This window comes from Mauremys reevesii, linkage group 1 (assembly GCF_016161935.1).
Source record: "Mauremys reevesii isolate NIE-2019 linkage group 1, ASM1616193v1, whole genome shotgun sequence".
Taxonomy (NCBI): Eukaryota; Metazoa; Chordata; order Testudines; family Geoemydidae; genus Mauremys; species Mauremys reevesii.
The window spans coordinates 346,256,261-346,270,403 of NC_052623.1; the positions used below are offsets into that span (position 1 = coordinate 346,256,261).

The 14,143-nt window shown below is 44.2% G+C and overlaps 1 protein-coding gene and 1 long non-coding RNA gene across 10 annotated transcripts in view; one reads left to right on the forward strand and one right to left on the reverse strand.

Annotated features, from left to right (window-relative positions):
- Window positions 1–1,694: 1,694 nt before the first annotated feature.
- LOC120395254 lies at window positions 1,695–10,642 on the reverse strand. Of its 2 annotated transcripts, XR_005592545.1 has the most exons (4): window positions 10,486–10,642; window positions 3,581–3,644; window positions 2,282–2,562; window positions 1,695–2,046 (listed from the first exon to the last, which is right to left on the reverse strand). It is a non-coding gene; the product is annotated as an uncharacterized LOC120395254 (long non-coding RNA). The 2 variants fall into 2 exon arrangements; XR_005592544.1 differs by lacking the exon at window positions 1,695–2,046 and having other exon boundaries at window positions 2,177–2,562.
- Window positions 10,643–10,719: 77 nt separating this feature from the next.
- Window positions 10,720–14,143, forward strand: part of USP6NL (USP6 N-terminal like) — a 211,738-nt gene continuing 208,314 nt past the window's right edge. For 2 of the 8 annotated variants that reach the window (XM_039519465.1, XM_039519457.1), the window contains exon 1: window positions 11,039–11,168. The gene's annotated coding sequence lies outside the window, so the exon portion shown is untranslated. Of the gene's footprint in view, window positions 10,844–10,863; window positions 10,997–11,038; window positions 11,197–14,143 lie in introns of those variants that run through there. The other 6 variants (XM_039519460.1, XM_039519463.1, XM_039519456.1 and 3 more) reach the window with 5 other exon arrangements.

Below are 14,143 nucleotides of genomic sequence, written 5' to 3' on the forward strand. Positions count from 1 at the left end.
AGGTGGAAATCTCACAAGAACAGCTCAAGAACTTCTGATGCTGTTGAACCTGGTTGGTTAGCCTCAGTCCCAAACTCTGATCTATAGCCTAAACCCAGTCCTGTTCTAAATCTGAACATGCAGTCCTTGGCCTGCTTCCTAATTTGTAATTTCAGGCACGGAGACTGGCAGAACTGTAGGTTAGTATCAGTGGGCCAAATTCAGTCTGGCTTTAAGAAGGTTCAATTCCACTGCAGTCATGCCCACTTACAGTGAGGCTAAATTCAACTCATTGGGTCAACTGAAATTATAGTGAAAATGAAGGATCAGTCAAAATAATCTTTAATTGTTTATATTCCCCTATAGCCCCTGACTCCAATTTTTCTAAAAGTAAATGCTGTGCATGTAAAGTTATTGACCAGCTACGGATGCAAGGCCACCGTCTGGCCATAAAGCAAATACGGCACAGCAGTGGCAGTGCACGCCTCCACCAACTGCCCCACCAGCATAAAGTTGGAAGCACCAGTCTAGTTTTGATGCCCATTCAATCCACCACGTTGCTGATGAGACCTCTGCTTATGTTCTGTGATGAAAGCATTTGTTAGGTGACCACCAGCTCATTTCGTATAGACCAGACAGATGGTAACAGACCTGGGCCAGATTCAAATTCATCTATTCTCAGTCCCACAAGCCGTCACAGTTCTCAGGAGTAGGCACTTTAAAGAAAACTCTGTCCTACACTCAATATGTGGCCTTTCTCTGCATACTGCATTGTTTTTATATATTCTTATATAATTTCATGATTAACTACTGTGTGTGTTCTTTTTGCAACCCAGTATTCTTTTAATTTTTATATGGAAATTAATTTCAAATGCAACATAACATAATTAGCTTACATGTAATCTCTTCTCATTATGATCCCATACCTGACAGTGTTTGCAAAGAAGCTTACTTGAGTCTTAAGTGCACAACTTTAAATCATGCTGACGAATGAGAGAATGACCCTATTACGAAAGCTGTTGATGCAAAGGACAAAGCCCTGTGACTTTCCCAGGTTAAACAGACAATTCCAGTGGCTTTGTCATACAGGTCTGTTTAGAGAAAGCCTTCATATGCTGGGCACATAATTTTTTTAAGTCCTGCTCAAAACCTATGACAAGTTGATTCAGTCTCTCTCACCATCCATCTCTCCTCAGAATCAACAGTAACCCTTATTAATTTTTGCTTCTAACAGAGTTCCCAAAGAGATGGTATAGTTTCTATTAAGGTGTCAACCCTCAAGATAAACTGCATTTTGGAAGCATTTTCAAACAGCCATCACATTCCTGGTAGTATATTAAAAGAGATTATGTGTTGCCCAAGACACTCAGCCTTGTCAGGTCAGGGCAAAACAAAATTTTAAGCCGATTGGCTCATATATCTCAAGGTATGTGTGTCCTTGCACAAATTCACTTTTTTCCCCCTGGTATTTAAGAAAATCAATGCTTCCTGTTCTTGATTGATCTGAAATGCAGTCAGATTGAACCCAGAATATATTTTCAGTTTGGTAAAGGAAAAAAAATGAGCATGGCAATGATAATAGTAAATTACTAGGATAAACAGGGATCTAGGATGACTGAAAACTGTATTTGGTGTTTTGGCTTTCACAAAACTCCTGATTTGCTTAATGACTTTTGTGAGGTGATAAACAATGTTTATACCCCACAGGTGTGTAGGCCAGTCTCTCTCCTCTGCTAAGGTAGCTTTACAGGGCTCCAATGCTGCGAAGCTGTCGAAAAGCTGGCTTTGTGGTCAGATATAGGGGAATCTTCTGGTGGTGTACAGCTACTGTAATGGTTACTATTCCAGTTCCAACCTATGAGTGGCATAGCCAGGTCTTCCATTTTCCCTGGCAAGTTATGCTGTGGTAATGGCCTGTTAGGGGACCTTATGTCTGCTTTATCTTGCACTGAGGACTGGTCTAACACACAGTGTTCCATGACAGGGGCAAGATGTGTTTTAAAGCCACCTTTGTACCTCCACCCTGTGTTTGGCTGAGCATTCCTCAGCTGAAGATGAGGATCAGGGCTGTAGAGAATACAAATGTATAAATTACAATTTTGTAGTGAATTCTGTTTGCATCACTTATGTTTGAACAGAAGACTTGAATCATTTCAAATACTCCTCTGTAGTCAGTAATTTTTAAAAAGGTAGCTTTGGTGTACATTTTATTTAGAAATTTACGAACAGAAGAGTCAGGGAAAAGGCTGTGAACATCACACTCTTGAACAAATGTATTCTGATATCCCACAAGGAGCTTTACCTGGGTGAACTGAATATGTTCCTTATCCATCAGAATCCATTACACTTCTCTATCTGCCTGTCTGCTTGTCTCAGCAGCAAATGGAAAAGATACTGAAGATTAACTTTTGCACTACATTAGACATGTAATTACAGCTTTTGCGGTAACAAACGCTATAGCTCAGGGTACCTACAGTTTTCCATTATAGTCTCCTGTTTTCATTTGCTTGTAACTTTATGGGATATTCTTTCTTGGCATTGAAACTTGCCATCTTGCTGTCAGCCCTGAGATGAATTTTTCTGCTAAATGTGAGGAAAATAATTTCAGTCATTTTTTGAGCAATGGATGAATGGCATAAATTAACTTTAGCTTTAAGTGTAGTTGTGTTCTGAAAAGTGACTCCATACAAATGGCATCCTGATATTCTAGGTTTATTGTCTCATAATGGCTCCCTATCAGATCTGCACAGTTAACAAAAACATGCCTTTTCCGATTGCTAGCCTTGAAAACACACACGGGAATGCAAAACTCTAAGCTGGCGTCCTTGTGCATCATCACCAACAACCCTCCGCTTTATCTTAGTACAACTTAATTGGTTTCTTTCCTGCTCCATCACATACCCTTCTTCTCCTTGGGGTGTAAATTACACCATCTGATTATGACCTCTTTTTCTCTCTTTGATCACCTTCCTGCTCACTATGCTTTGGGAACAGGATCAGGCCAGGTAATTCTAAGCTGATACCCTGATTCAGGAAAACATCCTGATTCAGGACGGCACTTAAGCATCAGCACATTGTTAAAACACATGCGTAAGGGCATTCCTGAATTAGGCTCTTGGCCTTTTCTACACATCCAGGTATAGCTGCCTGTTGTTCTATACAGAGTCGTGAAGAAAGCTCTAGTGTAGCATCCGTGCTTGCAGTTTCCATTTGCCGACAGGTAATGTATTTTTTAGTATCTGTGTAGCTTTTAATTTCCCCAAAAGGCAATGGGGTACAACAGAAATACTTTAAAAAGTGGGTCTGTGTTGTACCGATTTATTCAATTTTTGTGGGTAGACACTTTTCATCGACCCTGCAAATGTACTGAGGGCTCAATCAAAATTAAATAAGTAGAGAGAAAGGGACAAAGAAACAATGAGGATGTGAAATAGAGATAACAGAGGGGAGAAAGAGACAGGAGGAGGTTAATGGAGAAAGGCAAGAAAATGGGAGAGGAGACAGAAAATATGAGAGAAGAGAGGGAGGCAGAGAGATGCAGAAAATTTGTCTTGACAGAAACAGCCCATTTTATCAGGCAGTGACAGGAAGCACTACATACATTCAAAACCGATTAGGAAGACAGCAGCCAGCAGGAGCGGAGGCCTCAATCAACTGAGCTGAACCTAAGAAAACAAAAAAAGTCAGCTGACAATGGAACTATATGAGGCCAAATGAACAATCGGAACCAAAGGGAACAGAAAATAAGATTTAGGCAGCCAGAAAAATGAGAGGACTGCAATTCAGTACTAAAGCCTGACTGGGATAAAGGGCAAACACTCCTACTCAGATTCCTACTTCCATCCCTTCCCACAACACACTTTTGCTCTGCAGCAATTCCCACACACACACACACTCTAATTATTTTCAATAACAAACAGTATTTTAAAGTTGAGTACATTTAACTTTACATAATATTGACATGAATTATTGCATGACACTGGAATAGCTGCCTGGCTCTTATTGTTCCTACTGCTTTAATGATTTCATATCAAATCACATTTCAAAAACATCCTTTATAATGGTTAGTGTAGTTTTTAAAATTGACAAGCCTCCAAGACTGAACAGTGAGTGTTTGATTTTAAGGCTAATGCTCGTATTTGTTCAGATACTTGCAAGTTATCCTAAGCCATTCTCAGGGCTACATGGCCATGCAATAAACAGTTTACATTTCAAGTGACACAGACTAAAACACCAAATCAGACACCTTAAAAGTGATCTGCAAGCAAAAAGGGAAACCCCACATGCTTCACAAGCATGTACTGAATTTCCTCACACTAACCAAGCTAAGCTGAGTATGCAGCACAAACCAAAGCAAACCAAAACCTTTTAAAATTTGTTTGAAGTCCAACAAAGTCCTACTGGCTCTGTTGTCATTTGAAGCCCCAAAATGCATCATTCTGTAATGTCACAGCTATGCTTTTCAGGGCCTGGAATGAGTCTTTGTCTGGGTTTGTACAGTGCCTAGCATAATGGACTTGCTCACTGGGATAGGCTGCTGCAATCACATTACTGCTATGCTCTGATACTTCCACCTGGCTCCCAGTCTGCTATTGCTACCAATTTCAGGACTTGGTCCCGATATTCAAAGCCATTAATGTGTTGGAATCTAACTACCTCAGAGATTCCATTTCCACCTGTGACCCACAAAGACAGCTGAAAAAGCCCAGGATACACCACCTAAGAGTTTGAAATAAGATGTACTTGGTTGAAAGAGTTCAGTTGCGAAATGAGCTAGTGAAGGAGCTGAGGCTCATTCAAAGTCTGATCATCTTCAAGACATATTGGAAGACCTTCCCTTTAATGCCACCATAAACAGAATAGTGAGGACACACAAATTATACCCCCAAGCAGAGCCCCTTAATAACCATGGAAGGGAGAAGAGCAGAAGACACTGTGAAGATCTCACAATGTCAATCCAATTTACCTGGGAAATCCATAGATACTATGGTGAAAGGCTCTATAGAAAATCTGCTGATAGCCAAGGTAACAACAAGATGTCATGGTTACTTTGGATGGTACTGCACATTTGCTGAAGGTTTCACACGTTTTAAAAATACCGTTTTATTGAAAAGAGCAATAGGTTTTAAAGACTCCATAGAAGGACAAAAATAAAGGTCACAGCATACTGAGAAATAGTTGCCTAGAAGATCATACAGTCCTTATATTATGAACTTTGACATTTGTCTTGCATCTGGTAGAAAAGAATGGGTTTAGGGTTGCCAACTTTCTGACTGCTGAAAACCAAACACCCTAACCCAGCCCCTGCCCCGAGACCCCGGCCCCTGCTCATTCCATCCTTCATCCCTCCGTTGCTTGCTCTCCCCAACCCTCGCTCACTTGCTCATTGTCACCGGGCTAGGGCAGGGGGTTGGGGTGCAGGAGGGGATGAGGGCTCCGGATGGGGGTGCAGGCTCTGGGGTGGGGCCGGGGATGAGAGATTTGCGGTGCAGGAGGGGGCTCTGGGCTGGGGGAGGGCTCTGACTGGGGGTATGGGCTCTGGGCTGGGGCAGAGGTATGGGAGAGGGTGAGGGCTCCAGCTGGGGGTGTGGGCTCCGGGGTGGGGCTGAGGGGTTTGGGGTGCAGAAGTGGGCTCCCGGCTGGGGCTGAGGGTTTCAGAGTGCAAGAGAGGGCTCTGGGCTGGGGTGCAGACTTCAGGAGGGAGTTTGGGTGCAGGAGGGGGCTCCTAGCTGGGGCAGGGGGTTGGGTCCCTGGAGGAGGTTTGGGGTGTGGACTCCAGACGGCACTGACTTCAGGCAGCTCCTGGGAAGCAGCAACATGTCCCTCTGGCTCCTAGGCGCAGGGGCGGCCATGGGGGCTCCGCACGTTGCCCCTGTCCGCAAGCGCCGCTCCCACAGGTCCCATTGTCCATGGTTCCCAGCCAATGGGAGCTTCAGAGCTGGCGCTTGGGGTGGTGTCTGCACTGCAGGTAGGGGAAACGCGCGGAGCCCCCCTGACTGATCCTCTGCCTAGGAGCAGGAAGGACATGCCAGCCACTTTCGGGAGCTGGCCACTGCAGCCAACTGGCCTCTGAGCAGCCTGGTGAGCTGTGCTGACCAGAGCCGCCAAGGTCCCTTTTTGACCAGGTGTTCTGGTCGAAAACCAGATGCCAGGCAACCCTAAACTGGTTACTTTAGTATAGAGAGACTTTAGCCAGTTAGTAATATCAGAACTCAGCCCCTGGCAGTACTGGGTCCTAAGTGAAGACATAACAAGATGAAATGCTGACCTGCAGAGTGCTCAGTGCCTTCACTTAGTTGGCATGCAATATGCCCAGAACACTGTAAGATCTTGGACTGTGTCAAGAATCAGGGCCTGCAGGTGCGCCTGACCAGTCAGTCAATCAATGAGTGCAGCTGGGCCACAGCAAAACCACCTGATTGGCTAAGGCAGTGGTTCCCAAACTTTTTACATCTAGCCCCCAACCCACCTTGCCCCATCTGCACTTCTCTCTTTCTGGGAGCCATGGTCAGGAGCTGTGGCTGGATGCGCAGCTGTGGCCAGGGCCTAAGGCTGGGGCTGGAGTCGCATCCAGGATGGGAACCATGGGCCAAGGCCAGGGCCATGGATGCGGGTGGGTCTGGGCCTGGAGCGGAGCTGTGTTTGGGCCTGGAGACCAAGGATGGGACTGTGACTGGAGGCCAAGGCATGCGGTGGGGTTAGGGTCATGGCTGAGTGTTGAGCTGTGGCTGGGCTGGGGGCTGGAGCATAGCAGGGCTGGGTGGCCATGCCCCCCATAATGTTCCTCTGTGTCTCCCCTAGGGGGCATGCCCCACAGTTTGGGGACCACTGGGCTAAGGTATTCAGATGGCTTGCTCTTAAGCCCAGCAGCTGCAATAGATCAGTGGCTACTCAATGAACATACCTGTGGATTCTTTGCTTCACTCCAAGCTCTGTACCCAGTCTTGCTCTTGCCTTGCAATCGCTCCTGCATTCCCTGACATCAGATAATCTGGTTCTTTGACCATCAGCACTAATTCCTAGGTATGACTCTGTCTTGACCTTGGGCTCAGGCATTCGGACTCTGACAATGATCCTGATCCTTGGCCCTGGCATTCGGACTCTAACTTTGGTTCTGACCTTCAGCTCCGATCCCCAGCTCTGACTGTGCCTTGAGGTTGGGCTCTTGCTTTTTGGACTCTGACCAGTAGGCCTGACTCCTGCTCTGACCATGAGGACTACCTAAGACCTGACAGACTGTAACCTTTTAAAAGCTAGGACCATGGGTGAGACTTTGTTGATGTAAATCAGTACAACTCCACTGACTTCAATAGACAGACAGCAGCTGATGAGCTGACCCTGTGTCTCTTATTTGCCTCTAAAGTACCACATATATATTTTTTGATGCTGTATAAATAAGATTGATTGTTGCTCTACTGTCTAAGCACTGCAATAAAAAGAGAGTGCTGGTGGAGACATTACCTGTGAACTGTAGGGTTATTGCTAACACAAACATGATATCACTGTCAGCCACTCTGAAAACTCCACTTTTAAAACAATTTCACAACCCTGGCTGTAACATTACAACAGAAACCAATGATCATGCAGGAAACAGAAAATGATGACATATAGTTTGAATGTGTAGTAAATGGAGGGCAGATGAGTTAGGTGAAGGAGAGAGCTCTCTTTGGAAGACATTTATCTTATGTAACGAGCGATTTAGGGAGGGAAAATATCCCCAGCTTGAAGAAAACTAAATGTGCTTATGTATTGGAACAGCTTCTAAAATCTTGAACAAGACAATTAAGACTTTAAACTGGAAGGAGTAAGAACAAGTCATTGTAAGTCTCTCAGGGTTTGTAAGGTGCTGACATGACAGTCAATCACAATTACTTTCTAAAACATTTGAATGCGTAAATCACTGCCATTTGTGACTTTTCCCCTGAACAGAGGGGACATATAGACACTACAGATTTGATTCTTCGCTGTCTACACCCTGGAGTCATTTTATTGCTGTACAAAGTCAGTGTGAAATGCTACCACTCACACCCGAGCACCCTGATTTGCTAGCCTCTTTCTGAGAGGCTGTGTCGCTGAGATGGGGGATCTGCCATAGTAGAGACCTTGGGTTTTACTTCCAGCTCTGCCAGAAGCAACCAAGTGCAACCTGTTGTTCTTTCTGTAAAATTGGGAGGGGGCTCATACTTACCTCCTACTTAGGATAAGCACATGAGATCTTGCTCAATAATATGCACTGGGCAGAAAATTCTTAACCCCAGTTAGTAAAAGAGGTTATCTTTGCCAGCCACACTTGAAATCTATTAAAAAAATAAGTTTGTTTGACTAGATCTCCCATTAAGCTATGTTGATAGACATTCAATTATATTACCATTCTTTATTGATTGAATCTCATATCAGGTGTTCCATTATTTTGCCTGGGCTTGTCCTCAGGCTAACCAGTCTGTAATTACTCGGGTCATGTTTGCTACCTCTTTTAAATAGTAGCACAACAGTAGATTTTTTTAGTCTTCTGGAACTTCATCTGTATTCTAAGATTTATTTAAAACAACATCAATGGTCTAGAGAGCACTTCAACTCATGAATGCTAGTTATCTGGAGCTGCAGATTTTAAAATGTTTAACTTTAGTAGATTCTTTTTAACATCCTCCTTAGTTACTGTTGGACTAGAAAGTACTTAATAATCATTATAATATGAATACATTATTCAGCATCTTTCAAAATACGAAACTACTTATTTAACATTTGTTTTTTCTGCACAGTTACTATATCTGTCTAGTAATGTATCTATATCCTTATTAGGATTCCTTTTTTCCTGATGTTTAAAAAAAAATTCTTATTGTCCTTATCTTCCTGGCTGTATATTTTTCATACCTCTTTTCCTAATTATGTCTTATCTACTGTCTTAATTTCTTAACTTCTAATTTATGTTCATTGCTATCAACCTTCCTCCTTTTTTTTTTTCCAAATTGTTATATATATAATTTATTGCTACTGTTTGTTTCCCTCTTGATCACAATTTATTTTTTTATTTTCTAAACCAATGTAGCTGCCTTTGGTGATTGTGGAACTGAGAGTTCATCTAATGAAATGTTTCCAAACAGCTCCAGCTATCTTTCACATTTTTCTGTTTATTTTTCCTTCCCAATTTTGATGTTATTTTCAACTTTGGTAAATTAGCCCATTTTAAAGGACCAGGCATGTATGTGTATATTATTTGTAGACAACTTATAGAATTGCTTACATGTGGGAAGTTACATGTGTGCATATGTGGTTGTAGGATATGGGCCATAGAAGTCCTTGCCCTGACAAGCAAACTTAAGGTTGATGCCACTCTACACTCCATAAGGTTCTGCCACTACCTTGCATATCATCTCTCATATGTTTGATAGTGACTATGCAGAGTTCAGCAGTTCCAAATGAGGAATTTAAGTAATTTAGGAAGGCAGTGTTACCAAGGTGTCAGATGAGGAGTTAAGAATCCTGGATTCTGCTTCTGGGTATGGTTGTCTGCTGGTAGTTTTGTGTGTGACCTAGGTTATGTACTTAGGCCCAGATTCTCAACAGTATTTAGGCTTCTAAATACTGTTGGGGATCTGTCTTAGTCTCACTGTGCCTCAGTCTCCATCTATAAAATGGAAATTATACTTACCTATTAGGGTGTCATGAGGAAGGATTAGTTAGTGAATGTTAAAAAACTATGAGGTTAAAGACAGGAACAGAACCCAGAACTATTAATTCCCAGAGCATCTCTTTTCCAAAATGTCTTCCATTATCTGTGTCATTCCTCTTCTTCAAATCAAATCCCTCCTAACAACTTGTTTCTTAAAGCCAGCCTCTACTTAAGCAACTCATGTCTGCAGCTCTTTGCACCTGCCCTAACTACTGCACTCCTCCTATAAACTATTAAAAAACAAACTCCCAACCACCATGGCAGTGTTGCCAAATCTTGTGATATTTGCTGTTTTGCTTGAGGTCCTAGATCTGAAAGAAATGATTATGGGAAAATCTGTTTTCTTTCATTTCCTTTTTTTTTTTTAAATAAAAGCTCATTTCTATCCTTCCTGGTGGTGGAGAAAAGCTCAATCACGTGGTCTTTAAACTTAGGAAACAAAATAATAAAAAGCACTTCAAAGGTATTAATTCTTTTAAAATGTCACTTTTTTTTAAAGATATGATTTTGGGGGCTTGATTCATGGTTTTTTCTGAAGACATGGGGTCAGGAGTCTTGTACAACTCAAATGAACACAACCAGAAGTGTCTGTAATACAAAGAGAAAAGTGAGCCCTCTTCTGAACTTTTCCTTTCTGTCCCCTCTTGCATTGTTACCCCAATAATTCTTCCCCCCATCCCCCCACTGTGTCAGTGCCTGCCAGGTTACCTTAGCCTGGTGTCTGCATTAGATTGCAAGCCCCTTGGGCCAGGCCCCCTGTCACATGTAACACCTGTACAGCACCATGCACGCCTATCCCCTGTACAGGGAACCACACGCACTGGATCCAGCGTTACCTGACTCCAGCCAGGGCCAGCCCTCCCTTTGCACGGAGGGGAACCACCTGCTCCCGCACAGGGCAGCACCTGGGCCCCCTCAGCCTCGTTGTGAGCCTAAGATGGCGGCAGCCGCGGGGTCGCCGTGTGTGGCGACAGTCGGTCCCCCTCAGCCTCGTTGTGAGCCCAAGATGGCGGCGGCTGCGGGCTCGCCCTATGGGGCGGTGCTGTGGCCGCAGGCGGGATGGGAGGGGGGGTTTCCATAGTTGCAGTGAGTAGGTGTCACACACCAGGGCGCTTCCTGGTTGGAGGCCGCTGGGGCCGGGGCACTGCACGGGGAAGCGCCCGCGGGGAGGAGGCGGACGGAGGCCGAGGCAAGGTACGGACGGGACGTCCGGCCGTTGCGCTCCCCTTGGGACCAGCGGCCGCCCCGCTCTGTCCTCACGGCCCCGCGGCTGGTGGGTCACCGGGGGGGCGGACTCCTCCATTCCGAGCCCTGGGGGGGCGGCGAGCCGAACCCCTCCACTCGCGGGTAAGGAGCCGGGGGTGGGGGGCGGATCCCTCCATTCCGAGAGCTACGGGGGTGGAGCGCCGGAGCTCTCCCTTGCGGGTGGGGGGAGCTGGATCCCGCCACTCACAGAGGGGGCAAGACCCCCTTCAGTTTCAAACCAGAGAAGGGGCGCAGGCCCCTCTGCTAAGCCTGTGTGTGTGTCTGCCCTGCTGGGGCGGGAGGTGGGCCTCAGCCTGGGGGGAGGGGGCAAGTGAGGACCGTGTGTCAGGATCTGGGGAGTCCAGGCAATGGGGGAATGGCTGGGGAAGCATCATTGCTGTGGGAGACCTGGGCAGCGGTGCCAGCAGGATGAGGGGGTTTGGTGATCCAGGGGGAGTTTGGTGGCATCGCCATTGAGGAGCTGGGGGAGCTCAGATAAACTGGGGGCTCTTTGGTGTCATTGCCTTGGTCATTGAGCGGAGGATGGGCTCTGCGTTTGGGCGATGGGGGATATCCAATATTGGGGGGGGGCTCTTTGGTGTTATTGCCTTTGAGCGGAGGATGGGCTCGGTGATGGGGTGGTATCCAATATTGGGGGGCGCTCTTTGGTGTTATTGCCTTTGAGCAGAGGATGGGCTCTGTGTAAGGATGATGGGGGCTATCTGATAATTTGGGGGCTCTCTGGTATTATTGGTGTTGGGGTGGATGTGACTGGACTCTCTCAGAGTGATGGCAAGTCTATGATAACCTGGGGGGGGGTCTCTGTTGTAATTGCTTTTGGGGATGGGGCTCTGTGTCAAGATGGCTGGGGGCTCTTTGGTGTCATTGCTGTTGGAGAATGGGGGAGTTTGCGCTAATTGAGGTCTGGATATTTGAAATAGTAATGTGAACTTTCTGGTGCTAATAACTATGGCCACTATCAAAACTCTGGGCTACTTTCTTGACGGTGCCAGCTAGCCAAGCCTTGAGACTGAAGTGCACAGGTTTAGTCTAGAACAGCCTGACTAAACAAGGTTCTGACACAGTGTGCTGCCAACATACTTCAATCGCCATGACACTCTCAGTCCTTGGCATCTACTGAGATTGCCAACAAAAGAGCCGCTTGTCAAATGATATTGTGGTTTTTGTGGACATCTGTCTGCAGGGACCTGGAATGAACCCAAATTTATTTCACTGTTGACTGGGGCTGGATTCAAATGAAGACAGAAATGCTCTGCCTCCTTCTACCATCTCATGAACCATTCAGTTGCTCATGCACACTTAAAGAACAACTTTCTTTGTGTAGTTGAGTTTCTATGCCACTGCTTGTTCCAAACCACAACTGCTAGTGGCTGGCTGGACTTTAGCTCTAATGGTGAATTTTGGTGGAATGAAAGTAAATTTCTTCTCTACAACAAATAAGTAGCTTTCATGGGGGACCAGTGTTGTATAGTATCTTCACAAAAGTAGGGCTTTGGAGCGGAACTGGAGCGCGGAGCAGCTCCGGAGCAGTGGAGCTGCAGGTTTTTGCCTGGAGCTGGAGCGGAGCCAGAGCACAGCTCCAAAGCTAATTATAATTTCAAAAGAGTACCTTTCGTATGCTTACTTAATAGAATACGCAAGTTTGGTCACGCACTAACTTCTAAAGCTGCTATTGCACAGTAGAAACTCAAAGTTTGTTAGGCTTACATATACTAAATCTAGGAACCAGTCAACATTGCAGAGAGCCAAAAGCAATTTGCTGAACACTTTTTTTGTAGTTTAAGTACTCCAGCTGTGCTCAAAGAAGAGGGTGTGTTGTGTTTGTTTGATTTGTGCTTCTACTGAATGCTTCCTCATTTGTGGTGTATCAGTGAGTCAGTTTAGATTATTAAACAGTAGTATGCAGTGTTGTAACTGTGTTGGTCCCATGGTATTAGAGCGACAAGGTGGGCAAGGTAATATCTTTTATTAGAACAGGGCAGAAGAGCTCTGTAAACTCAAAAGCTTGTCTCTCTCACCAACAGAAATTGACCCAATAAAAGATTTTACCTCACCCACTTTGTCTCATTAAACCATAGGACAGTTTCATTATTTTGAATTTTATGTTCTCTCTTGCTTGGGCATATCTAAACATCAGATAAAAGAAGTTCTTAATTTTTTGTAAGTTTCTCTTTAATGGCATTGCCTTTAGGTGACTCTGCTTGCCTGTTTTTAAACTTTAAAAAATCTTTTATATAATGTTACTGATTATAACTTCTTTCTTCAGATGTAAACTGAGTGCAGTGTAAAATATTTTTAGATTACTGAAATTGCCTTTAAACCAGCAGTCCCTTTGCTCTCTCATTATATGTCTTGGAAACTAATAATTTCAGATGTTATAGTTTGTTCATTTGCTGCCTGTCAGAATTTCAAATATGCCTTTGTGAAAGCTCTGAATCTGTTACCTTTTGAAGGATAATAGCAGTTTAGGCTTATGGGGAAAGTAAAATACACCAAAATAATTTCTTTGCACTTAGGCTCTGTTTAGATCACTTTATCATGATTTTATGTATATAAACTCTGTGGGTATATGAGATGCAATTGGGAAATTTGCAGGACAAAGATTGGATGGTCTCTCTGCTTCCTGATGACTGGAAATGTACATTCTATCTTATTTGAAACGTCTGTGCATCTAAGTTAAAGTGGTACTAAAATTGTGTATGCACGGAACAGTAATTAGAGCTGAATTTCTAATTATAATTTTAAAGGAATCTCATACTCTTGTGCATTGTGAGATTCTACTTTGGCATTGCATGGATGATGCAAACTGCATAGAACAAGGCTATCATATCCTGTAATTCAGTTACAGCCCTGATTACATTCATGATGGTTTAGGTAGAAATTACAGTTTACAAGAGGAAGTTCAATGTAAATGCTGATACAATGTTAGGTAGGATACGATGTATTTGGATTTTTTTTAAGTAGATGTGAATTTGGTGTTCTAAAGAGCTTCCTTCCCATACTTGAGGTATCTAAATGCTCCTTTCAAAGCTAAGAGTTAGGTATTGGTAGCTCAGTGACTATGTAGGCAAACATGTCAGCATTTAAAGCTCAGTAATAACTTGCGTACCACCATAGAATATTAGAATCTGCTTTATTCATAGAGGCAATATTGGCCAGGCTTAACTCTTTCGGAAAAGAGTACAGGGCCTAAGGTATTTACTTTCTACCTGGCTAGCTACCAAAAGG